Genomic DNA, 24340 nt, shown 5'->3' on the forward strand with positions numbered 1-24340 from the left:
CATTTAACATGAAGGAGGGAGGCTGGAAAGTGCCACATAAATTCTCTCCGTTATTACCTGGAAGGTCAGAAGGAAAGCTCTTTGCTCCTGGTGTAGAGCCTTTTGTGATTCACTTTCCACAAGCCTCGGAGGCTGTCTGCAGATTCAAGTTTGCGCATTCCAGCAGAAATCAAACGTAACCTTGCTGATGTTGGTGTTGGAAGCAGAGGGATACTCATCCCATTAGTGCACAGAAACCCTCCTGTTCCTGATGCGACCAGCCCCCTGCCCGTGCTGGGTCACACAACCCTTCTTTAAAACACAGATTGGCTTCAACTTGAGGATTGCTGCAAACTTCGCGGCTAATGTGTCGAGCTGAACACAATCTTTTCAACGTGTTCAGTGTTTCTGTGAAACGGGTGGATGAAGAACCCTGCGGATCTTTCACGATGAGCAAAGACAGAGGCTAAAGAGGCTCCTGAAATGCTGCCTGCAACCAGAAAACGAGCGGCCTTGCTCTCTCGACGTGTCCCAAGGTAAGGGCGGGCTGGAAGGTGACCGGAGACGGCCACGCCAGTCTGCAGGAGGGCAAGCCACGGAGATGAGAAAAGAAAGGCTAAAGGAGTCTCCCGAAACACTCACTGCAATTAGAAAACAGCCTGAACAGCGAGTGCCTGGCTGGGGGAACAAGCGCCGCAGCTTTCCCTCCCGTGCAAGAAATGCCGGGGCAGCCCCGGGCGGCTCGCGGGGGCGGGGCGGGGCGGGGGCGCGGGCCGGTCCCTGCCCCGCAGCGCGGCGTTCCCCGGCGCAGCCGCGAGGGGGCGGCAGGACGGGCCGCCGCTGCCCCGCGGAAGCCGCGCTCGGGACACACGCGCCTTCCCGCGCCCGCTCGCAGCTCCCCGCGGCGGCGCTCGGCCCCGCCCGCCCGCCCGCTCCTCGGCGTGGCCGCCGACAAGGTAACCCCGCTGCCCGGCGCGCGGGCCGGGCGGGAGAGGCGCGGGACCGGGCTGCGGGCGGCTCCGCGCCGAGAAGGCTGCGCTCGGGGGCGGCCCCCGTCGCGTCCCGTCCCGTCCCGTCCCGACCCCACTGGGCAGGCAGGGCTCCGCAGCCCACCTGCTGCCCCGGGTGCGCATGGCCCGGCCGCCCCGCAGCGCCGTGCGGCGGCTCCGGCACGTGGAGGCTGCTCGTGGGGCCCGCCGTGCCCGCCCTTGGAGCCGCACCGGAGGGGCTGGCTGGTCCTTGCCGCGGGGCTGCGCGTTTCGGAAGCGGGGCCGAGGCGGTGTCTTGTGCAGCGATGCTTTCGGGGGAGCCCCTGGGCTTTGCTTTGCTCCAAAGAACTTCCCCGAGCGCGGCGTTGGCGACTGAAGTAGCTGCCCCTGCTCAGGGTCGATCCTTTGCATTGATAGACCTTTATTTTGCAGCCCTGCTGAGGGGCGAGAGATATTGGGGCGGGGGGTCAAAGAACACTGTTTAATTTACCAGCTTCACAATTAAACACTGTTTGTGGCTCCCGCAAGATCTCCTCAGAAGAGCTCTGCAAAATAGATATTGCATCAACACTTGCTGTCAGTACTGATCAGGGCAGCCACTGCAGTCGCCAGAGCCGCACTCAGAGCTTCTTCAGGACACGAACGTTGCACGGTGGAGGAAAAAAGCTGGTGCCTGATGTCTTTAGATTTACCACCAGTTCCCAGGCATGTTGCTTCTGTCCCCAACTCCTGTTTTACAACCAGAAAATACACTGGAGGTAACCAGCGCTTTCCTTGGTCTAGTGCTGACCATGGTACCATCAGTGCAGTGACAGCTTGTCCATCTGCTTCTGGGAGCTGGATCCGACCAGCTTAGACTTCTGCCTGGTACAAGGTACGCGGGCACAGTCCAAACCACTCAAATCTCCCCGTTTCACCATGCAAACGCCGGACAGTGGAATTGAACAGATTCCTCTAATCCTTGACCTCGTTACACAATTTTTGTTTTCTTGTGTGTGTGTAAAGCTATGTGAAAGTTTCAGAATAATTTAGTGTCGTAGCAGAATTAAACAGAAGAGACTAGGAAAACAGATTGCCTTTGAGAGGAAACACACCACACATGAAGGACACATCCTAAGATTTGTCTAGAAGGACTGTACTAGCTGCTTTTCCTCAAGGGGTAAAGGTGTCTAAGCACAGTAGGCAAATGCAGCATTGCCTTACTCTGGCCCCTGACCTCAGCTAGTTCAGTTGAATTTAGGAGTAGTTCAGATCTTGCTCCTATTTACACTGACTTAAATCTAGAGTAGTTCCCTCAGACAAGCAGTAGCTCTGTTGTTTCTACACTTAGTTGGCTGTTTGCTGGATGTGAATCGGGCTTTGAATCAGGCTTTGTGAGAACAGTTAAGCTAGATAGCTAAGTACCTAAATCAGCCACGCATTAGGACTTGAGCTTTGTCCACTTGAACATGTGTATTATCTTAAGGTTTTGATTTGATAAAGCCATTACTTTTTCCATATAGGAAAAAAAAGTATACTGCAGCATGTGTCAGAACATAAGGATTGCCATAGGAGAGCAGAAAGTCTAGTCTAGTATTCTGTGTTGGCAGTATCTTATCTGTCATTATAGATGCATGCTCCTAGCATCTGGCAAATTTTTATCCCTTTATATTTCTAAAACTCCTCCTTTGTCATAATATACCACTATGCAGAAATTGGCTTGAAAACTTATCTCACACATGTTTTAGTCTCATAGGTATGAATGCATTTTCTTTTCATAGACTAGCACACCCTGCCTCAAGTGCAATCCAGGGAATATAATTGTGAATCAAACTTCACTGTGAACTTTTGTGGCCTAAACCTGTCAGTTGATTACCCTGTGCTACATTTTTAACCTGTAGTATATTATGGAAGAGCAGTCTGTTGTGTACTTATCAATTGTGTGACTTCTCTGGACTTCTGTCAGGCAAGGTTCTTTGGGCAGATGTGATATCTTTTATTACACCAGCTGAGTAGTTGGAAAAAAGTTCTTAGCAAGCTTTTGGGCGCAATCATCCTTCTTCAGGCATAGGGCGTCTCTGCTGTTCTGAGACTTCAAGGCACTTCAAGGAGACTCTGGATTTCTGTGACATTCAAGGTAGTTCATGAGACAAGAAAATTCTCCTGGTATATGTGAGGCAGTAGAAATAATGTACGTCTTGTATTGAACTCGCATTCTAATAAGGCAGAGGTATTAAGCTTATCTGGGCTGAAGGGAGTGTGGGACCAGTTTGCATGTTGGATTGAGCCCACAGACTGGCTTGCAAGTTGGAGCCAATGCCTGCCCTAGACCAGCCCTGTGTGCAGTGCAGGTGCCAGCTTCAGCCCCATGTACCACATTCAGTATATGTCAGCCTTGGCCTTGTATGCTGCATGCAGCCAGGGCCAGACCAGGGAACATGCTGTACATGCCAGCTGTGCCAGACGGGCCCTGTGTGGTGATTTGGCACGCAAGGCTGATCTGTCTTACATGGACCGGGACTGGATCCAGCAAGCAAGGCCAGTTTGGTACTGGTGCCATATGTAGCACGCTTTCTGAAATAGCTTTGCTTGCCATGTACAGTATGTGCCAGAATGACTCTGTCAGTGCAGTGTTCAGGGCTGGGGCTGGCACCTAGGGCTGGTGTGAGACCCACAGGCAGCACTGTGGCCTGGCTGAGAGGACTCTGTGGGCTGGATCTTTGCACCCCTGTAATAGGGTGTAAATCAGTGTGGTTCAGTTTAGTGGAGTAAAATATTTTTTCTTTTTCATACTATTTCAGGATCTGGCCCTGGATCCTGTTTTATATTGACATTACCTGATTGATTGATTGATTAATTTATATTTACCAGCTTACCTATGAACGGCCTCATACACTCATGGTCTCATAGAGCTGTCTCAGTATGTTTTTCTCACTAGGTATTTTATTGCTTCCGGCAGAAGCAAGATAGGAAAGATAACAAAATTTAAAAAGGAGCTTCAGTCTCCAGGGCTCTGCAGCTCATCTGGCCTGCAGGAAGTGATAATAACTGAAATAAAAAGTGCTTACAAACTATAGAAATGTCCTGTTCTCTCCAGTTTTCATTGAGAGCCCCATGAACTTCATGACAGGGATCTATTTCTACTTTGCTTTTCACAGTTGTGGATTCGGCATTGCTGGAACTTTGGTCAATATTTTTAATCATGATATGCTTGCTGCTAAAAACTATATAGCAAATAGCACCTATACACGTGAATTGAGGCTGCTCCAATGCACTGCAGAACAATTGCGTCTGCTGGAGTGTGGTAATTATTGCACTCCAGCAAATTCCAGCATCAGTGTCCCTGCACTGAAAAATGGTTGCAGAGGTGCTTTAACTAAAACTTGTCTGAACTTTAATTAAACTGCCCCTGCTGCCATTTTTCAGTGTGAGGACACTAATACATGTGATGCTCTGGGCACTTTAAATAGAGCGCCTAATTAAAGGCTCCTCCCCGCTAACCCGCCTCCCGGAGTATGTGTATAAATACTCTTTTGAGTGGCTGCTTGCCAATATCTCCCAGAAAGATGCTAGTAATTCTTTTTTGTTTGTTTGTTTTAAGAGGTAGTAAGTATTGACAAGTGTTTGACATTTTAGGGGCAAATACTGTTCTTAAAATGTGATGGTGTAAATAAAGCACAACTGTCCCTTGTAAATCAAAGATAAAATTATCTACAATTGTATGGGATTAGGGAGAATTTGGGAGAGGTTTCTATTTCTTCACACTATTCCTGACTTGCTCTGTAATCTTGGTCAAATCATCTAGCTTCTCTCCATTTTGTCTCCCTAAAATGAGGATAATAATACTGTTCCTTACACGGTATTCATTTACTGACTTTTGAAAATTCTTCAAGATAACTCACAAGAGAAGCAGTGGAAGCATGAAAACTGTAATAAAAACACTTTTAATGCATAAAGAAATCAAATGATACAGTCTGTGCTTTTTCAGACTTGTCAATGTGTGTCTTCAAATTGTGGCTCAAACACTTGCTTGTTGGCTATTTTCTATCAGCTTGTGACAGTCCTGGGTTGCTACTTTTTGGCATCTCCTGCCAGTATTTACTTTGATCCTGGCTTTGGAACTTCATTTCACAAGAAGATTCCATGCTCTTTATATGGAAAACCTGAATTACACATTTTCTATCAGTTCTGTAGATTCTTTTTTTTTTTTCCGTTTCAGCAAGTACAAGAGCCAGTATGTTTTCTTCAGACACCTGATACTCTATCCTTTGAAATCAGTGCAGAGGCTGCCACTAACATGAATAGGTTTGGAATCAAAAACCCAAATTTGGGATGTAGGACTGTGACTGAAAGGAAGTCATTGATTTGGGCCACAAACCAATCAGAATTTCAAAGCATGGGTCTCTAGACCAATGGCTGATAAAGTTTTTTCCAGCAGCAGGCTGTAATGATGCAGCTTGGGCTGGAGGTGGGCTGGCACCAGGACCCAGCTGCCAGTGCTAGGACTTGGTCATTGTTCCTGCTTCTCCCTACCTGGCTAGGCTGTGGTGTGGGCAAAGCCCCTGAAGTTGAATGCTGCCAGAGTCCCCAGCTCTGGGTCTAATCCAGAGTCTTGCTAATGTTGCTGGCATCTCCTCTAGACAACAGATTGTCTGTTAGTCTCTATGAGTCCTTAAAGGTAGTAATTAAATTTGTGCTGCTCAGGAATGTACATCAGCTGTTTTGCTCTAAGGGTTAAGTATGCATGCTCCTGTAGTGACCTAAGTGAGCTTAAATTGCCCTTATTTTGACCCTGCATGAAGCAGGGTTAAAGCAACAGTGGTTTTGCTATACCTGTATTTCTTCAGAATCATGCAAGTGTAACAGTTGCTTCGTAACAGCTTATATCCATATCCTTTCATATCAATGCATCTTTTGTGTCTCTCTGTACCCTGTGATTACTGATAGGGGAATGGAAACTAGGAGAATGACTTGGCAGAACAGATGCAGACAGTGAGGTCTTCTCAAGCACTGGACCAGATTTTCACTTGGTGTAAAATGCTCCAACTAGTTTTTGCGATGCTAAAATGAAAAATGTTACTATGATCAGAAGGTAAATGAGCCAAGTTCTCCATCTAGAAATGTGGTTCTTCTGTTCCAAGAAACTTGGGAATAGGGACTGTTCTTTCCAAAAGCATCCTCTTATTCTGTCACCTCAACCCCAGAGAGTGTCTGTGGTGGTAGTTGTTGACCAGAGACCGCCTTAGGGAAAATAGTACTATGGGTGAATTTGTATTTGGGCACCTTCTCCCGCCATCCCTAAAGTCAGTGAAGCTGCTGCAGGCAGAGACAGGTGGGCACAGGTGTGGGATGCAGATCAGCATGGTGAGTGAGTACTGAAATTGTGTATTTTTTCTAAAATATGCACAAAATATAAAATATACACCCAGTCTTTAGCCTAGCGAGACATTTTAAGATCCCACAGCCCATTCCTATGGTCCTCACAGGCAAAACACCTGTTGATAGCAGTTGGACTACTTATGACTATATTAGAAGTGTGATAGTGCATTTAGAAGTCTGCAGTGACAGAATTTTTAAAATAAAATATGTACAGACACTTGTCCTATCTGTGCTAAATGGCTCCTGTCTCTCATCAGTCACTAGTATGTCATGTTGTATTGATAACCACACTCACTGTGAATCACTGTAATCCTACAAAACAAGGCACTCCTTGGCATAAGCAGTGAGTATCAGGATTTTATCCTTCCTGAACTGAAGAAAAAAATTGTACAGATAGCCCTACAGGCAGGCGGACCCACCAGGCCACTTCTTTCTCTTCAGAGCTCTCTTGCTTTAAGACAAAATTCCATAGGTTTTGGTGCTGGTTTGGATTCTTTATGAGCAGAGGGTATGAGCAGAGATGTGGGTTCAGCAAATGAAGAAGTTTAGCATTGCATTATCACAGCATGCTATCAAAAGACTTTTTAAAATTAAAAACCCAGCGGTCTTGTCTTACCAGAGCAGTTCTTAGACATCCAAAAAAAGAACCGAACAAAATGATAGTGACCTAAATAAAAAACGCAGTAGAAAATTTAGCACTTTATAAAACAGTTTTGTGCTATGCACTTGTGAACCCACGGGGTGGGCAATTATTTCAGGCAGAGGGCTGCTTACCCAGTTTTGGCAGGCTGTTGAGTGCCGCATGGGTAGCCCCACCCCTTGACAAGTGCCCCGTCCCCTGGTCACCATCTTAAGACCAATATCACAATGTCTTGGGACCAATGTCCCAGGGCCAGCACTGGTAGGACCCAAAGCAGGGCACGGGTTGGCAGGGGTCTGTGGAGCCGGGCTGGGCAGCACCAGCCGGGACAAGGGGGAGCTGGCTTGGCTCCATAGAGCCTCTGCCAGCTGGGACCCTGCGCTCCTGCCACCCTGCTCCGCTGGCACTGACCCCGGGGCACCGGGGCAGGCCCTGTGCTCCTGCTGGCCCCCCACCCCTGCAGTACAGGCAGGGAGCAGCGTACAGCCCCAACCCCCTACTTGCCAGCAGGGAAGAAACTGGTGCTGAGCATGGGGAAAAGCAGCCCCTCACCACTCCCTGCTGAAGGAGCTTGCAGCCCACGCGGGGCTGTCTGGAGCAGTCCCAGGCAGACTGCAAGCAGCTGCAGCACAGGGCACCAGCCACATCGCAAGCGAGGGGCTGCTCTTCCCCATGCTCAGCACCAGCTTGTAACCTGGCCCCGCTGCCAGCCTGGCAGTGGGACTGGGTTACAAGCAGGTGCTGAGCTTGGAGTGGGGGAAAAGCAGCCCCTCACCTGCCCCATGCCCAGTGCCCCACATTGCAGCTGCTCGCAGCCGGCCTGGGGATGCCTGTGTCTGCTCCAGACAGCCCCATGTGGGCTGCAAGTGCCTTCAGCAGGGAGCACCAGCCATGGGGTAGGCGAGGGGCTGCTTTTCTCCATGCATGGAAGGAGCCCAGGGAAAAGCTGAGCACAGGGGAAAAAGTGGCCCCTCTCCCACCCCATGGCTGGCACTCCCTGCTGCAGCCACTCGCAGCCCACACAGGGCTGTCTGGAGCAGGCACAGGCAGCCCCACATGGGCTTGTGAGCAGCTGCAGCACAGGGCGCCAGCCATGTGGCAGGGAAGGGGCTGCTTCCCCCCACCCACACTGCTTCCCTACCCAGGGTCCCCCTTGCCCTTCTTCCCCTTCCACCTGCCACTTACCTGTGGTTCCAGCATGGGGCAGCCATGTGTTCCCAAGCCAGAAGCCCTGGCTGGGGCTTCCGGCTGGGGGGCGGGGCCAGGTGGGCCCCACTGTTGTTGGAGCCTGCTGGGCTTCCCCTGGGTCCTACTGCCCTTGGTTCCTGTCATTTTTGACGGAGAAATATTCATTTTCTATGTTTTTTAGGGGCCCCGCGGGCCAGATAGCATGGCCTCATGGGCCGGATCCAACCCGCAGGCCGTATTTTGCCCAGCCCTGGGTTACAGGGAACTATAAAAAGATCACAGAAGGCAGCAATTTCCCCCCTGTTTTTTTTTTTTACAAAATGGTAAAACTTGCCTCAGCAGAGCACGCACATAAAAGCATCTTCATTACAAGTCCTTCTTAGGGCCTTGGACATGTTATGCTGGTATTGACTTTGAAAATGAAATAAAAGTTTAAGTGGTAAACAAGTCAGCTCTGGTCCTCTACTCTGAGCTGACTTTTATTTAATGATACCAGCTCCTGACAGTTTAAACCTGAGTTTTGCAATTATTCTGAAAACTCCAATCCTGAAGCCACGGATTACACAGCAATCCTATTTTTTATTACAAAAATAAGTTTCCAGCCCTCATAGTTGCAGCAAAGGCTAAAAATGTAAACCTCACGGGCTTAACAACCTTAGGACAAAACACATTAATTTTAAAATTGCATAATTTGTAAGCCAATCTCATGATTCTCAAGCGGGCCTACCTCATGATTTTTGAATGGTTAATGTTGGCATCGCTTCAGTGTTTGGGGCTGGCACCATGGACCAAATCTTGTCGAGCCTCAGCTCCTACAGAGCTAAGTCTCATCCTCTCTACAAAACTTTATTTTCAGAGGTTTAAGATTTGGCCATTTCTCCACACAAGTCAGACAAGACTAGTTTTCTGTCCCACTAACACAAACACAACTTCTCTGGCCAATGGGAAACAAACATGACTTGGCCCTTCAATTGCATTCAACAGAATACCACCTGAAACTACCTGGTCCTGGGACTGAGAAGCCAACAACAGAGCCAGCCTTAGGTTTGGTCAACGTGGGCAACTGCCCAGGGCGTGATGGTTAGGAGGCTTCCACACACACGTACATGAGCACATACACACACATGTGAGCAGCTCATGCTTACAGCACCACTCCCCCCCACCCAATCCCCACCTCCCCCTCCCTGGTAGGAGAAGCATTGCCCAGCCCAGCCTAGCCCCCCTGCTTCCAGCCACTGCTCAGGAGGAGCCAGGCCAGGGACATGCAGACAGGGTGGCACCTGCTCCAGTCCATCAGCCTTGCTCCTGCACAGCAGCAGCAGCAGTGGTGCCTGCCTGACACCATGCTGTTCATCAGGTCCAGCCCCCCTGCTCTGGGCTGGAAAGACTGCTGGGGTCAAATAACCCCAGTAAGATGCATGTCCAGTCTCCTTTTGAAGATCTCTAGGGTGGATGCCTGCACCACCCCCACTGGGAGTCTATTCCAGCATCTGGTCACATGAACCATGAAGAAGTTTTTCCTTGTATCCAGTCTGAAACCTTTTTCTAGGAGTTTATGATCATTGCTCCTGGTTTTCCCCTGGGGCGCTTTGGTGAATAATTGTTCACCTAGCCCCTGATGCTCACACTTGATATATTTGTAAGCTGTCACCAAATCCCCCCAAAAGCTTCTCTTTTCTAGGCTGAACAGTTCCATGTCTGTCAGCCTTTCCTTGTGTGGCTTGCTCTTCAGGCCTCTAGTCATATGAGTGGCTCTTCTCTGGACTCTCACAAGCTTTTCCACATCCTTCTTGAAGTATGGTGGCCAGAACTGGATGCAGTACTCCGGCTGTGGCTGCTCCAATGCTGAGTAGAGTGGGAGAATAACTTCCTTAGTTTTGCTTGAGATGAATTGGTTGATGCATGCCAGTGAACTGTAGCATCACACTGGTAGCTCATATTCATTTTATGGTCAATTATGATCTCCAGGTCTCTTTCAGATGTGGTGCTAGCTAGTGTAGCATTGCAGAGCCTGTAAATTTGTTGCAGATTTTTCGTCTCCAGATGGAGCACTTTATATTCTCAGTGTCGAACAGCATCTAGTTCTGATCCACCTATCTAACTAATCTGACTAGGTATGACTGGATTGTCAGCCTATCCTGAAGCATGGCCGTGCTTCCCCACAGCTTACTGTCATCAGTGAACTTTGCCAGTGCGCTTTTTCACCCTGACATCCAGATCATTGATGAAGATGTTGAAAAGCACTGGTCCAAGTAGTGAACTCTGGGAGATCCCACTGGCTACCTTCTCCCAGGTTGACACAGACCTGTTTATTAATACTTTCTGAGACTGACCCCACAGTTAGTTTACCCATCCTTCTATTGAATTGTTGAGCCCATAGTTCCCTAGTTTTACCTTGAGAGCCTCATGTGACACCAGGGCTAGGGACAGACATTCAAAAAGCCTGAGCCTGAATTGATTCAATCTCTGCAGGTTAGTTTAACCTGGATAGGCTAAGCTGATTTCTAGCCATACAGGCATCCCCTGTGGACTGAAAACATGCATCAACATGCCTGAAGTGGCTCAGGCTAGAAGAGCAGGAGAGGCACTAGAGCAGCCCTCCCTTCCCTTTAAGAGTGCTGAGTTGAGGAGGGCGTGGCCAGGCCCTGGCAGGATGATCAGAATAGGGAGGGGTTCCCCCCACCCTCCTGAGCAACCCAGCAGGGAGTTGCTAACACAGTGTTTATCACCCCTAACTCAGTGTTTATTAGCTCATTAAGAAAACAAACAGCTCCTCTCCATTAGTTCAAGCTCTTCTCAAACAGCTTTTCAAGGAAGGAATGGAGGGACAATTACCAGCTACCTGTTGATTAGCTTGAAAAAGCTCTAAGCTGACACAGTCCTGTCTGCCACAGTATGGACCGTAACCAGTACGTGGTCTGCTAGCTAATACTGAGAGGTATCTGTGTAAGGTAGAGGGGAGGGGGGAATTCCTGCTTGAGCAGGGGGAGGGGAGAGGAGGAAGAAGACAGGCAGACTACGCTGTAAGTGCAGCGAGCTCAGTTCTGGAGCAAAGCACCCCACCCAGCGCAGAGAGCATGCTGGGAAGCTGGGGGACTCTGATTTAACTTAAACCAGGAAGGGGTCTGGAACAGCCATTGCGTAAACTGGTTTGACCCAAATCAGTTAAGTCTAAAACTACATTAATAGATTCATAGATGCTAGGGTTGGAAGGGACCTCAACAGATCATCGAGTCTGACCTCCTGCCCAGGCAGGGAAGACTGCTGGGGTCAGATGATCCCATCCAGATTTATCTCAAACTGGTTTCAGCCACTTTCAAACTGGTTTCAGCCATTATATGCACTGAACATCTGTTCTGTTACAGGTTTAAACCAGTTTCTGATCACTTAAACCAGGTTATGTGTAATGTCTGCCCCTAACCCAAGTCCAAGACATTTCCTGTCCATCCATTTGGCAAAGAGAAACACTTACATGTCTAGTCCTACTCAAAGATATTAAATAAAATTAACATGATATCCCCTGACAAGCTGTCCTGCTGGGTAGATGAAATTGCTGAATGTGGCACCAGTGAAAACTGTATCTTGTATTTTCTTACTCCTGTGGAAGACTGTAGGGGGGAATGAAAATGGAACAGCAGGTAAACCGGCTTGCAGACCCTTTCGGGCTGTGTGTCGAACTCAAGCATTTTATCAGAGCAGCCCAGAGAACAGGATTTAAGAAAATAAAGGAAATCAACTATTAACTGATAAGGTTTAGCAGAAAAAGAACTGTTGTGAAATCTTCAGGCTTTTGTGGCAACCCTAGGGTTAAAGCTGAATCTCCATTTTGATTTTGCATTAATAACTGACTAGTAAAATGTAATACCTTATATTTCTTCATTATGTACTGTGTTGTTTTTAAATTATATCCTATATTGCTCGGTAAAGGATGAAACACATTAGCGTTTACCGGCCCACAGTTTAGAGTTCCAATCCAGCCGAGTGCTCAGAACTCTTGATGGGCCTGGGGAGCTGAAAGCACTTTTCACTGCTGAGAGGATGTGAAAAATATTGCAAGACCAGGTTTTGATTTATTATGCTGATGCTGTTAATTTTCAAATTGTCTCTAAACATTTTTGTGGAGTTTATATCCTGGCTGACCACACCTGGCATTGGCTGACACTTGGCACAGTACAGCTCAGCCTGGGAGCACAGTTTGAGGCCATTTAACATAATTTTGGGGGAAAAAAAAGAAATCAATGTGGCAGCTATTAGGATATGTGATGCTATTTCTCTACTCCCAGGATCTGAAACTTGTTTTATTACTTACTTGTGGTTAATCTTTCATTAATTTTACTAGTTTAAACGCAACAAGTTTTCAAAACCTTTTATTCTAAACCCTCGGTTTTGAAATACTCAGTAGGTTTTTTTCCCCTAAATGGAAATTTCATAAGGGTATTTTCATTATGAAATGACCCAGTACAACCCCCAAACTGCTATGATATCAGAGAGGGTCAGTGAGCCACAATCCAAAATTTCAGTGAACACATAGGATCTGGCAGTGCTGCTTCTTATTGCTTTTACATGCTCCCTTCCCAATTTGCTTTTGTATGGGTCAAAGTAAAAGCTCTTGCCTTGCCTTCTGATTGTGTTAAATGCTATGCAGAATTACAGTAAAATGCTATGAATAAGCTTCTTTAAAAACAGCAACAGTTTGAGTCCATAAAGCTTGACAAGTATGTTGAAAGATTAGCTCAGATATTGGGTGTCTTAGTTTTGTGAGGGTCTAATATGAGACATCAGGGGATATTTAAAACAAGCAACCTGCTGGATGATGCATGAAGAACCATAAACTGGAAAAATGTTCGTTTCTTACAGTCATTTTCTTATAGTGCAGTCAAAACCTTGGCCTCAGCACTTTATAGCTGTGCTAAGCTCTGCTACTCTCTCTTACATTCATTAAGTTTTTCTTTCAGTATGTTGTGAATCTCCGTTTTTCACTTGTATACACATGGGTGTTTTGCCTAACAGCTTCAGCTGGTGTCAGGTGAAGCTCAGCTCTGTATAATAACTTGCCCTTGAGCACAAATAAGTTCACCCTTTATCTGCCAAGGACTGACCTCTTATTTCTTTTAACCTGACAATAGAAACCGTATTCAGAACTCTTCACTCACATTTTATTTATGCAAAACTCCTAGGGATTTCAAAAGACTTGCTTGAGTAAGAAGCACTGCAAAAGACCCAAGTTTTCTATGGTGGGGGTGGAAGCTACTACATTATGGATGAATTGGGAGATCAGGCTTAGTTTTAGGATTTAGTGTGATATAAAAAGAGAGGCTGGGGCCAGAGCACATTTTGTGCTTGACCAAAACTTTAGAGGGTTGTCAAAATTTACCTCTTTTTAAAGAAAGATAAACTCTGGGGGTGATAGTGCTTACATATATACAGCTTTAATACTTTTTATTAAAGCTATACTAATAAATCCCTGGGATGTGTTATATATGAAGTCAGAGTAGATGACTGGTTTCTTCTTTCCTTAAAATGCAGGTAGTTAAGTTTCCAAGTGACTGATTTTGCATGTAAACTGACTTTAAATTACTACTGAACATTCTTTTTTTAAAACCTCTGCCTGTGAAAGTGCTGGTGTAATCCTGTAATTCAGATGCATTTTCTATGAGTCAACAGTGCTTAAATTAATGCATTGAAACTGTTTTTTCCCTCTGGATAGCGTAAGAAGGAAAGAAATCTAGTTGAAAGCTAGGTATAAAGTTGAATGAGATGAGCAAAATCAACCCCCCCTCTTGTCTTTTCACCTGGGCTAAATACAGACAGTCAAAAAGCCAGAGGCTAAATCGATTCAGTCTTTGCAAGTTAGTGTAAACTGCAGAGATTAAACTGAGAAGCAAGTGAATAGAAATTAACTTTTGATTCAGAAAATGCAGCCACATGCCTGCAGTGGCTCAGGCTAGAAGAGGGGGGAGGGGGGTGCTAGAACATGCTTCCCAGCCTGCCAGCCACTGCCAGAGGGAATGGACTGAAGCTCCGAGGCTTTTCCTCCTTCCCTCTGGGGGGCATGGCCACGCTTCATCCTAGGGCTGGCATGCTGAGGCCAGGGGGGGCGGTGCTTTAAACCCCACTTCATGGCTTGCATGAGACCCCCAACCTGGGTCTACCTGGGTGGGGGCTAGGCAGCGCCTGCCAGCCTTTTGCCCCCCAGCTCACCGCTCGAGGTGGGGAGGAGGGCAGCCCCTCGGGCCCTGCCAGGCTATTCCCCACTCGCTGCTGGAGTGGTGGGGGCGGGGACATGGGGCGAGGAGCCGGGTTGGGGGGGAAGCCTGGGAGAGACTGTCCCTCCAAGTAAACGCTGGCTGAGGCCTGGGGCCAGGGGGGGCGTTTAAACCCCCTTCCCCAGCTCAGTGCAGTGGCCTGGTGCTGGGGAGTGGCCACGCCCCAGGCTTCACTTGAGAGGGGAGCAGGACACAGGGGTGCCTGGGACTGTTTGTCTGGGGGCAGGCTGTTGCCCCCCTTTGCTCCATGCTCAAGCAGAGTATAAAGGGTGTGGCCTTGCCCCAGCCCAGGGCCAGCGCACTGAGCTGGGGAAGGAGGTGTAAACCTTCTCCCTGGATCCGGACCACAGCCTGGGTTTACCTGGGGGGGTCAGTCCCTCCTAGGCTTCCCCTCTCCACCCCACACCCCACCCGACACCCTGAGCCTTCTGCTGTAGCCGTGAGGGGGGAATAGCCTGGCAGGGGCTGCCCCACTCCTGTCAAGCAGACCCTGGCTTGGGGGCCTTTGCTGATGGGAGAGGGGGTTTTAACCCCCTGAGCCTGGTGGTCCATGCCCATACCCCTTGCACTCCAGCAGGGAAAAGTCTGGCATGGAAGGCCGGGCGGGCTCAGGGAAGCTTCCAGTGCCCTGTGTACCATTCCTGCTGCCTTCTCTGGATAGGGCCCTTGTACACGTGAGGAATATCACTGTAATTCGTTACATAGCAAAGTAAAATACATGGGAAGTGTTTTAATTTGCTACGTGAAAAAGTCATTTAAATTGAAATATGCCACCAAATGTATACACTGTTACAAAATTTAATTGTAACATGCCACCGAATGTGTATACTGTTATGCAATTAAATCATTAAAAAGGGCAATTAAACCACTAAAAGAGGCAATTTCCTCATGTGTACGAGTGCCCTCTTAGTCTATGGCTATAAACATGTCACTAGGTCAGACTTTTGACAAAATATGTATTTTTATTCCTAAGCCTGTGCTTACACATGGACAGCTTTACGTAGCCTTTTCAAGGGTGAGAAGTTGTGATTCCGTTAAACTGTTTGGTCAAAGGATAACTAAAAATCTGGTATTTAAAGACATAGTTTGCAATCAAAATTTGATCGCAAATGTTTTGTGGGTTTCAGCTAGGAACTTATTATTTTCCTCCTTTAGCGTAGCTGTCTGTTGCATCAAGTTCATCACATGGATTCCATACACTCAGCATGAAGCTTGAGAGTTGCAGATGTGGGCTCTGAGTGAGTTTGAATCACCTGCTGCTATTTAGCCAAATGCTGCCATTGGAGCTTAGGCATATTGTCAGGCACACAGCTCTTGAAGCAGTTTGTATAAAGACTGAAGAAAACCTTAGGCCTGAAAGCTGACCAGGAAGGGAGGACAGTTGGGAGTTGGAGGGGAGTTCTGGCTTCTGTAGTGAACAGCTAATGCACTGAACAATGTGTGCCCCCAGTGGCTGGTGGGGCACGGTGGCAGCAGGAGCACGGCGGTGGTAAGCTGTTGGTGGTGGAGTGGAGGGGGCAACCACCCACAGATGCTGCTGGTGGCGTTGGCAGTGGCCAGTGGGGATCGCTGACTGCCTGCAGATGCCGTTGGTGGTATCGGCAGTGTGGGGAGGAGGGGGGAGAGTGGCACCTTTTTGTAGGGGGTACACCGTCATGCTCGGGCAGTGCACGTGCACCTGTGTGCACCCCCCTATGCATTGCCCCTGCTAATGCAGGTGCCAGTGTTTGGTGGTGCCTTTGTGGTGTGGATAATTGCCTGCTACCTATGCCAAACTCATAAACTGATTTTCCACAGCAGTCTTCAGACAATTTCTTTCCGAAGAGGGAGATTTTAATGTTCAGCTTGTAAAATGTTGTAGCCTTCCTATCTGATGATTTGGTAGCCTGAGAGTCTCTTACTGCTTGGTTATCTGTTTTGTGTGTCTGGACCTTGAATCACTTGTAGAAGTACAACACTTGGTATAGTTTACATTAGAAGGACTGAAATGCTAACTGTTATCTGGACCACCGGAGCACAGGAGGCAAAACATAAACGAAGATCTGCAATATGCCTAAAATTCCTCCCAGGCTCTAACAAAACAGCAATGAATAGCGTGAGCCTTTGCAGCAGAGGGGGCAGCTGCGAGGGGAAGATAAGAAGTGATGGGGAGCAGAGGCTGTAGGGACCAGGTGGGGTTGGGGGAACAGTATCTATGGCTCTGACTCCAACCCTGGGCTTGGGGTTAGTCAAAGGGGCAGCTGCTGTCCCTCCCAATATGTACTTGAATCCAAGATGAGCCCCCCAACCCCATTTTCAAAAGGAATAAAAGCCTCATTTTAGATTTGAGTAAATATGCTGTGTTATCTTTTTGCCATCCCTGTTACTTAGGGAAGCTAGAAAATGTAACCTTTCTTCATTTCTCTTTCTATTACAACTTGCTCATTTTATGACTATGGGATGAATTAAAATTTAGCTATAAGTGCTCCCTCCCTGGGTGATAAAGGCTCAGCGAAATGGAGGGAGAAACACTCCCTTTGTAAATAAAACTGTATGGACCAGTGAGGATTCGTAACTGCATCCACATTACTTGTTTGCATGCACAATAAAAGTGCATATGCACAATTTGGTATTTGCAAAAGCATTTACTAGGCTTCTTATCATTTTTACGGTTGATTCTAAGAGATCCATTCAGGATTTGGCCTTTCATGTTGGTCTTAAATGAACTGACAAGGGTGGGCGGATGAGAAAAGGATGGGATTCAACACAGACAAGTGCAAAGTGATGCACCTCCGGAGGAACAACCGGCACCATACCTACAGGTTGGGGAACTCCCCTCTTGTCAGCACGGAGGCGGAAAGGGATCTGGGGGTTATCACTGACTCCAAGTTGAACATGGGCCGGCAGTGTGGGGATGCAGTCGGGAAGGCCAACCGCACCTTGTCATGTATCCACAGATGCATCTCGAGCAGGTCCAAGGAGGTGATCCTCCCCCTCTATGCGGCACTGGTCAGGCCGCAGCTGGAGTATTGCATCCAGTTCTGGGCGCCACACTTCAAGAGGGATGTCGACAGCATGGAGAGGGTCCAGAGGAGGCCACTCGCATGATCAGGGGACAACAGGGCAGGCCCTATGAGGAGAGGCGACGGGACCTGAACCTGTTCAGCCTCCACAAGAGAAGGCTGAGGGGGGATCTTGTGGCCTGTTATAAACTAGTCAGGGGGGATCAGCAGGCACTGGGGGAGTCCCTGTTCCCCTGAGCACTGCCAGGAGTGACCAGGAATAATGGTCACAAGCTGACAGAGGGTAGGTTTAGGTTAGATATCAGGAGGCGCTACTTCACAGTCAGGGCAGCTAGGGTCTGGAACCAGCTTCCAAGAGAAGTGGTGCAGGCTCCTACCCTGGGGGTGTTTAAGAGGAGGTTAGATGCACATCTTGCTGGGGTCATTTGACCCCAGTATTCTTTCCTGCCATGGCAGGGGGTCAGACTAGATGATCTGCTCAGGTCCCTTCCGACCCCAGAAACTATGAAACTGATATTCTGTTTAAAAAATATGACAGAAATATTTCGTTTCACAGCACTCTTAAGACCTCTAATTAGACCTATTATTCATCATTATATAGGAATATGCAAGAAAGTAATAAATCTTCAGAGTGCTTTCATTGTTGTAATTCTGTACCAGCATGTGGAGATCCTGATCAGACAGTTTTTAAATAAGTTGGAAATTCATCAAGCGTGTTGAGTTTTCATGCATGTTGAGTTCTTAGTGCAATATTTCGTAACAAAGTAACTTAAATAATATTTAACAACTGGCCTGTTTTGAAATGACATACCCAGCCTCCAAAATGTGCCACGTGAAATGAACCAACTAAAATACTGGCTGCAGTTCTACCCATGATCCATCATTTGTTATCAGTATACTGACTTTTTAAAATGAAAAGCAATACAAACAAGTCAAATTACTAGGGAATTTGAATTCTTTAGGAGCAGACTTGGGATGTTGATTTATTGCATTATACTTTAAATGACTTACCTATGATTTAGCTATGATTTAGCCATCCTTTTTGCAGCCTTAGGTTACCTGGATTACATAAATGTGCTATTTATAATCCGTTCCCCGCCATTGGCAGAGAGACTTTTAGTGTCCCAGGGTGCTCTCATCTTCTGCCTCTGTTCAAAGATTACTTGGGACCCAAATTCTCTTGCACATCTGATGGTGCTGTGTCTGAATCTAGTATGTTATCTTTAGGAGTAAATTGTGGTGCAAACCGAGTGTGCTGGTGCCCTATTGCTGAAGCATGGAACTAGGGCTTAAAGCTACAATGTGGCCATTTAATGACAGCTGAGTTAGAGCAGCACCTGAACAGTGCTAGTTAATTTGGTATAAGTGAGGCTTGACTTGATAACGGAAATAGGTTCCTCTTGCCAAAACAAAGAAGTTGGGGTTAGTTGCTGAGAGAGGAATAAAAGGAATAGGAGTTCCCAATATTTAATGTTTATCACTTGAGCCCTGCTCACCATTTCTGAACATTAGTTAGTACAAAATGTACGTCAGTAGATATTTGCTGCTGTTTTTCTCCCTGGTAATGGCAGTAGTGAAATGTATGTTAAAACATTTGTCCTTGAAAACTTGTGTTGAAAAGGATTTGATGAGTTATTTTGGGATGCATGCCCACATTCATCTCCATTCGTGAGAGTACAGGAAGCCAGTGATCTGTAATGCAGCACTGCATTGAGTCACAGCAGATGCTCATTGTACTGTGCAGCAGAGTATGAGGACCTCTGAGCATTGCTCTGGCACTGTGAAAACATTGAAACAGGACGTTTATTTGGCTGTGGTCTGGAGCTATCCATTTGTAAATGTATTTTTCTTTGTCTGTAGGTAAATATGCAAATAATGAAACACTGAATAGTCCTGATTATAACAAAGGAAGAAGTTTTACTGTCCTTGTTTCCTTATTTCATGAATGGCTTTTATGACAAAGTCCTATTACACTCCTATACAGAATGACAACCTTTCTTTAAAATGTTTAAATCAAACCAGGCAATTCTGTAATGGGAAGGTAATTCTCTAGGAAAAGCCTTGAGGTTGATTCTTATTCCATTAACACTTGTGTAAGCTGGGATAACTGTATTGAAGATGCATGAGCGTACTGTTAATTGAACCCCAGAAATTTTTATAGTAACTTCAATGGTAATTTGATTTGATACTCATAGACCTCTATTGGTTTTATTATTATTTAATTCTATAGGGCTTTTCTATAACAAAGGAGGGGATTCTTATAGCTAGTGAAACAATAACTAATAGATATTTAGATAATTCATATGAAATTCAATTGAAATATTATTTATTGCTTAATCTTAATGACTATTCTTTTGAGTGCCTTCCTGTGCTCACCATGATGATCTTTTAAAAAATGAGAGGGAAGCAGAGCTGGAGGTGTATGTCATGGACGATCTCTGCTAAAATGTTGCTAGAGGACTGAAGGGACGGTTGGTTTTATTGCATGTGTTGGAGTCGCCCTTCTCAGATGCAGCCTTAGCATCCTCTTACCAATTGTAACACTCAGGACAAAAGACAAATATGTCTAGAAAATGCTCTTAACAGGAGTTTATGCCATTTAGTGTTACCTTTGTTCATTAATGAAGATTTTGAACAGAAGTGGCCCCAGAACTGACTCCTGGGGCACTTCCCTTGTCTAGCAGGCAGCCAGTATTGTTGAGCCATTGATTTTGCTACCTGTTGAACCTGACAATCCAGCCAGCTTTCTGTTCACCTTACAGTCCATTCATCCAACCCATACTTCCTCAGTTTGCTTGCAAGAATGCTGTGGGAGACGGTATCAAAAACCTTGCTAAGTCAAGGTATATTATGTCCATTGCTTTCCGTGCATCCACAGAGCCAGTGACCTTGTTCTAGAAAGCAATCAGATGGTCAGGCATGATTTGCCCTTAGTGAATCCATGCTGACTGTTCCTAATCACCTTCTCCAAGTGCTTAGAAATAGATTCTTTGAGGATCTACTTCACGATTCTTCCAGGGACTGATGTGAGACTGACTGGTCTGTAGTTGCTTGAATCCTCCTTCCCTTTCTTAAAGATGGGCACTATATCTGCCCTTTTCCAATCATCTGGGACCTCCCGCTGTTTCAATGAGTTTTCAAAGATAGTGGCCAGTGGCTCTGCAATCGCAACAGCCAACTCCCTTAGTACCCTTGGATGCACTGCATCCGGCCCCATGGCCTTGTACACGTTCAACTTTTCTAAATAGCCCCTAACTTGTTCTTTCACCACTGAGGCCTGCTCACCTTCTCTCCAAACTGTGCTGCCAGGTACAGTTGTCTGGGAGCTGCCTTTGCCTGTGAAGATTGAGGTAAAAAAAGGCATGGAATACTTCAGTCTTTTCCTCGTCATCTGTCCCTGGGTTGCTTCCCCCATTCCCTAAGGGACCTACACCTTCCCTGGTGCTCCTCTTACTACCGACATACTTGTAGAAACCTTTCTTGTTACCCTTCATGTCCTTTGCTAGCTGCAACTCCAGTTGTGCTTTGGTCTTCCTGACTTCATCCCTGCATGCTTGAGCAATATTCTTATACACCTGCCTAGGTGTTTGTCCAAGTTTCCACTTTTTGTAAGCCTTCTTTTTGTGGTTAAGCTCACTGAAGAGTTCTCTGCTAAGCCAAGATGGTCCACATTTGCTCTTCTTCCTGCACATTGAGATAGTTTATTCCTGTGCCCTCAGTAAGGTTTCTTTAAATACAACCAGCTCTTCTGGACTCTTCTCCCCTGCAGACTGGCATCCCAGGGGATCCTGCCCATGAGGTGCTTGAGGGAGTCAAAGTCTGCTTTTCTGAAGTCCAGGGTCCTTACTCTGCTGCTCTCCTTCCTTCATTTTTCCAGGATCCTAAATTCAGTCATCTTGTGGTCACTGCTGCCCACCTTGCCATCCACTTCTACATCCCCCACCAATTCTTCCCTGTTTGTAAGTAGTAGGTCAAGAAGAGTACAGCCCCAGTTGGTCTCTCCAGTAGTTGCACCAGGAAGTTATCTGGATGTGGGACCTGAGATCAGCTTGAAGTCCCAAGCAGTTGCTGGTTTGATCTGCCATAAGGCCACTCCTGAGTCTGTGCAAGGGGAGGACTTTGTGACAGCTCTTTATGCTGCCACTATTCTAACATTTGGGTGTGCTTGCATCAAATCCTCTGCTCCAAAGAATGGAATTCTTGAAGACGCTCATGAAGTTAGTCATTTGACTCTCACTTAATTTCTTCATCTGAGAAGCTACCTGGAAAGTGGAGGATTTTGACATCACTAGCCATTCTGCATCAGCCTGATTTAGGAGGAGAGAACTCTGGATGCTTCATGCATTATTGTCTCTTCTGTCTCTCTTTCACAGTCCTAAAGTTGTGGTGGCTCTGAGAGAAATACCTCCCCTCTGGGACCTCAGTGACTTCATATAGGCCACCAATCTGTGGCAACAACAGAAGGCTAGAACTGTAAGCAAAGCAATCACTTACCCAAACCCTTAAACAAATTGGGCTCCTGTTTTACTGTTAGTCCTTCTTTCTAAGATGGTAGGGTCTGGCCTTTCAGAAGTGTATAAAATTCTGATTGGACATTATGTATGAGTGCTCATAATTTGCTTAAAAAATTAAGATATAGTTTATCTTTTGTCTGGCAGGAATTATCATTAAGCAGGCAATGCAGAAAAAATGTATTTCCTGAGGCAGAAAGTTTGGCTTTCATCAGAGATATTGGTGGGTTCAGCATTCGCGGTTTCAAATATTTGCGAATGCCGAACCCGCATTTTAAATACACTTTATACACTTACAGGAGCTCCCTGGGAGCTCTGCGCTTGCTGCTGCTGGGCTGTCGCTGCCAGGCTCCTGCTGCCACCGTGCTCCCACTGTTGCCACTGGAGCTGTGCCCTCCCCTCCCAGCCACCAGGGGCACTGCGTTCATGAATGCAGATGGCGTTCATGAACTCAGTGTCTTATTTGTGGATTTCGCCATTTGTGGGGGATACGAGAACATATCCTCCGCGAATGGCAGGGGTCACCTGTACAGCTTTTATATTTTACTGGATATGAGGAATATTGCCACTTTTAAGAATTAGCTGATATATATTGTGCTTAAATTTCCCTGTATGCCTGCCTCCAGTTAACTGCACAGAAATATTTGTTTCTTAAGGCCTTTCTAGTAGGATTCATAATTCATAATTTTTGAAAGGCTGTTAGGCCCTTGGTTCCCATCCAAAATACTAATTTGATAATTTAGCCTAGGTCCTCTGACAACCATCATTTACTTCATGATATAAACTGATGTGACTAATTGCTGTTGGCAAGTCTGTATTCTGGAGAGACTCCGGCTGAGATAGGTTGGGAATGGAAGACCTCCTAACCTTGCCTTGTTTGTACCACACCACATCTATTTGATTAATTCCAGGGGAGTGCAGGAAAAGGCTTTTTAATCTTAGAAACAATTAATAGCTGTGACTATAGAAGTGCTCTAGGCAGAACCAGACTAACTAAGTCATCTGTGCTTTGTGGTTCGGTTGTATTGAGGAATGGTACTGGTTCTGCCACTTAGACATGGCACTAGAACTAATCAGGGTGAGAAACCAAAATAAAACCCATCTGCCTTCATCACAGTCTGAGCTGTTGGCTGCCGGTCACTCTACAGTACTGCGTTTGAATCTTCTAGAGAAGGGGTACCCATTCTTACATCCCAGACTATAGTTTGCAGCCCAGCAGGAGAACAGCAGGGGGGATCTAAGAGTCAGAGATGGGCAATTGCTACTTAGGAGAGCTAAGAAGTGCCCATAATTAAAAAGCATATGACACACATCTCAAGGAAATTTTATGTCCCATCTAGAATGCCACCAGTGAGGACTTGAGGTAGGTTTAATCATATTGTCTAGGGGATTTTTAAGGAAAGACACAACCAGTTGTCATCAGAGTCATTCTGATGCAACTGAATCCATAGTGCCCCCATTTTTAGGTGTGTAAGAAGTCATTGTGTGTGCACATGGGGCATGCTGTTGTTTTCATTTGTGTTTATCAAGAAGCACAAGATGTTTATTAAGCCATAAGTGTGCAGAAGATCTGTTTTGGGAATATTTGTGAGACTTTTAGTGAGAGACTTTCTGAATTCAAATTATTTCACTTTTAAAAAACATGTATGGTGTGCAGGCTGACCATAAGGTTCTCTTTTCAAAGGTGGGCATCTTATTACAAGAGATCCTATAGGGGCTGAATCTCTAGGCTAGCAGTTCTCACCCTTTTTAGACTCAAAGCACCCCTCTGTACGTCTGGTGAACTGAGTAGCTTCAACAATGAATTTATTGATTACAGTGCTTACCTTCCCATAGAGGGAGTGGGAAACCAGCCAGGCAGGGACTAACCAGAGTCTGTACTTATCCCCTTGTATCAAAAGTTCTTGCAGCTGTCAGGTGCTCAAGCTTTCTGGTTGAGGCACTTAAGGATATAGAATAGGCATTTATCATCTGATATTGTGGCTTTCTTTTTCTGTCAGGTTGCTTGCATTTACCCCTTTAATAAAGTCTTGTAATGAAGCTTAGGAAGCCTGGCCTTGAAAGGTGGTGATTGCATAGTTGTAGGACTATGCAAAACCTTGGTTGCTGATTGGATTTGGTGGAGATTCGGCTTAATGCTGCGGCCAAATCTCTGAATCTGAATTGAATCAGGAGACCCTTTTAATCGCTCTGAATCGAATCGGAACCCTCTGAATTGATTTGGAGAGATTTGATGATTCCGACATAGATACAGGTTTAAGTGCTTTTTCTACATACCTCAAGGTACCAGGTGGCTCGTGAACGCTGAGATGGTGGGGTGGATGGTCCCAGTGTGCTCGGTGGTAGACTGGAAGTAGACCAGAAGCACTGCAGGTCCACTTCCGGGTCCACTGCAGAGTGTGCGGGG

The 24340-nt window shown here is 46.4% G+C and overlaps 1 protein-coding gene across 3 annotated transcripts in view; it reads left to right on the plus strand.

Moving 5' to 3' along the window:
- The first annotated feature begins 388 nt into the window (after positions 1–388).
- Positions 389–24340, plus strand: part of THSD4 (thrombospondin type 1 domain containing 4) — a 698655-nt gene continuing 674703 nt past the window's right edge. Inside the window, exon 1 of one of the 3 annotated variants that reach the window (XM_090028684.1) lies at positions 389–515. The gene's annotated coding sequence lies outside the window, so the exon portion shown is untranslated. Of the gene's footprint in view, positions 516–838; positions 936–24340 lie in introns of those variants that run through there. The other 2 variants (XM_090028685.1, XM_090028683.1) reach the window with 2 other exon arrangements.

Source organism: Crocodylus siamensis, chromosome 15 (assembly GCF_052110815.1).
Source record: "Crocodylus siamensis isolate JL-2025a chromosome 15, ASM5211081v1, whole genome shotgun sequence".
Taxonomy (NCBI): Eukaryota; Metazoa; Chordata; order Crocodylia; family Crocodylidae; genus Crocodylus; species Crocodylus siamensis.